General features: G+C 43.0%; 1 pseudogene; it reads left to right on the forward strand.

Moving 5' to 3' along the window:
• Positions 1-594: 594 nt before the first annotated feature.
• LOC149208156 (patatin-like protein 6 pseudogene) lies at positions 595-2,759 on the forward strand (annotated as a pseudogene).
• Positions 2,760-3,204: the final 445 nt, after the last annotated feature.

A 3,204-nucleotide genomic window follows, 5' to 3' on the forward strand; every position in this document is an offset into this window, starting at 1 on the left:
TCGTGTGGCGACTCAAGTGAACGGTAGGACATGCAGACGGGCGGCCGGGTGAGGGCACGTCGTGCACGCCTGAACGGAGGCAAGTGGTGACTCGTGCAGAGGGTGATCCAGGAGAGGGCGCGCCGTGCACGGTGAGATGGTGGTGTGTCGGTTTGACAAAACAAAGGTGTGATTCGTGCGGAGGGCGCTCGGGTGTGGCGACTTGGTTACGACGAGGCACGCCCAGGTTGAGCAAATGACACGACCAAGTTGGAAAATCAACTAAGTGTAAACTTGGGGTTTCTAAGGTTAAACTTGTATTTTTATGAAAGTTGAAAATTATATATATTGATATCGGGTAGACTCATATTGCAGGGAGTTGCCCCTCCCTTTATATTGTTGTGCAATTGTGTATATGTGTTAATCGTTGTGGATAATGAATGTGTATGGGTGTTCATTTGTATAAAGACTAATCATAATACTTGGTAACGAAAAATAAACTAAGTATGGAATGTTAAGGCGTAGTCCATGAACATAAGTATTGGTGAAAAGAAAGTGTTTGGTGGTGCCGCACCTCGCTACAAGTGGTTGGAAGATTACCGCTAGTGTAGGGGCATGACACAAGGCATCATGGCAGGGCGCACAGTGGCCTATTTGAAAAAGATATCGCAGACAAAAACTAGTGATCTCGATGGTAGAATTGCGGACTTTTTCGACGTCGCAATCGGAACTAGAACTAGCATCAGAGTTCTCATCGCTGCCATGCTCTTCGCCAGTGAGGACAGCTGCCAACCACTTTTCCGGGCAGAGGAAGTGTGCAGGGTGCTGGCGGAAGAGGGGCAGAGGATGTTCAAGACGATGTCGAGAGGAACGCTGGCTAAATTCCGGCGCAATGGCGCCCTTTTTTCTAGCAATAATTAGAGAGAGCAAAACTACAGAGATGCGCACACAAACAATTCAGAACTTTACACTCACTCTGATACCAACTTAGAGATTACACTGCTAAACACACAACACTCAACCTCTACCACTCTGATACCATATTGGATGTTGCTCTGATACCATAACGGGAACTGAACAACATCCAATATGGTATCAGAGTGGTAGAGGTTGAGTGTTGTGTGTTCAACAGTGTAATCTCTAAGTTGGTATCAGAGCGAGTGTAAAGTTCTGAGTTGTTTGTGTGCGCATCTCCGTAGTTCTGCGCTCTCTAATTTGGTATCATAGCCATGGAGCGGAAGTATGGTGAGTGTTGTGTGAGGCTGAGTGGTGAGTGCCGTGTGAAGCAGTTGAGTTCCAAGTTCTGTGTGAGTATTCTGTATTTGTGAGTGTGGCAGCTGTGGCAGAGAACAGCAAGGGATAGCGGTGCTGATGACCGTGTTGGCTGCCTATGAGAGACACTGCTGATTATGTGAGCTGCTGTCGCTATTGCTATTTATAACAGTGATTTGTGTTTAATTCTTTCTTGCTTGTCCATTTGCTTCCATGGGAAAGGCTAAATTTGAAATGTGTAAAAGTAAGTTGTGCATTGTAGAAAATCCAAATTATTGTTGTAAGCCTAGCTGAGACTTAGACCAGCGGGCATGACAATTAAGAGTATAGTTTCTTGTATATTGTGCTATAGTATATAGTTAGAATTAATACAGCATCGAGAAGACCCTGGTTTCTGCCGAGGATGGGCGGTGCTCGACACTAAAGGACACACTAAAACCAATCTTGATTCCTTGCTATGATATGTCCAGCTCCGCCCCCTTGCTCTTCTCCTACATTGACGCGCTGGAAACCGACAATTTTGACTTCCGGCAGTGGGAAGTTGAACAAGATAGGAATTCACTTTGGCACCTAATCTACTCCTCACAACTCCGAGGACTCCAATAGAACGGATGAAATTGACTTTTTGAAGTTTCGGAAGGCTTTATATATGTTGTGAGCATAACTGGTGTGACTGCTGCCGGTGCTTTTATAGAATCATGTATTGAGTTTTTTCTTCGAGAAATTAAAAATGCTTCCAATGTATAGTTTCCGAACAAGAATCTGGCAACGATGGATAAAGGTTAATTCATTGGAAATCTAAAATGACTGAAAAATTCACTTATTTTCGGAATGTTCCTGGGGGTTGTGGATATCTTACTACATCATTCGAGCAGACTTATAGATGTTATCCGGCTTCTATTATTGATAAGCCTCAACTAGAAACTGGTGACAAAAATATAATGTCTTTGTCAGCTCTTGATCGTTTGGCATCTCTATACATAGATCATCCAATGCTTTTGAGCTTCATAATCCAATAACACAGCGTATATCACGCTGTGGAGTACTTGAGTTTATTGCTGAGGAGGGCATAATTTATATGTTGTATTTGATAAAGCAAAAAATACTTTTAGCAAAGGGTGGTACAATAGAAGTGAAAAATGCCACCCTTCCAAAAGGGACATATGTCAAACTACAGCCACATACAAATAATTTTCTCGGCACATAGCCGCTCCCGGTTTCTTCAACCCCGTGTTCTTGAAATCCGTCGATGGAAATGCGGCTGCGGCTGCGGCTGCACGACAATAGATGGAGGGCTAGTGATGAATAATTGCACTGCTGGGGCCATAACTCATGTTGTGAATAACAAGCACGAGTATCCGTCTATGGGAGGTTGGGAGGATTTGCTGGTGCTCTCCCTTGGAACAGGGCAGTTCGATCCTTGTGCGAAGGTTTCTTCACCTGCATCTCCATTATGTAGAACCCTCCCCGCACAGGTCTCCGTATTCCCCATTCCGCACAGCGACTAAACCGATTTATTAGAGGCAAAACACTATGTCCAGCAAATACCCGGTTGGGGTATTTGTTCTTTGTCGTGCTCAATACATAGTGGGAGGACGGCACCGCAAAGCGGAACATGGTAATAGTCAAAGTTACAGATTACTTCTTGTAGAGGAAAACAAAAATTTTGCACATTTGTTCAGTTTAGCAAAGCAGATATCGTCAATTAGCATAAAAAGTATACCTTATAATCCAATTAAAATCTCCATATCCTTAATATTCGTAAGGTCGATATTAAAGGATGAAGAACATGACACAATTAATGTGGATCTTCCTTTAATAACAAATTGTCACATTGTCACATTTTGATGTCTCTATGGCCAGTGGATTATTATTAACGTATATAGGTAATAACACTTTTAATGGTTAATCCGTCTTTGCATAAATTTGGAAGTTCTGATAATGGTATTGTGA

This window comes from Pinus tabuliformis, chromosome 1_2, assembly GCF_031772625.1.
Source record: "Pinus tabuliformis cultivar Carrire ecotype Pingquan chromosome 1_2, CPIR1, whole genome shotgun sequence".
Lineage (NCBI taxonomy): Eukaryota > Viridiplantae > Streptophyta > Pinopsida > Pinales > Pinaceae > Pinus > Pinus tabuliformis.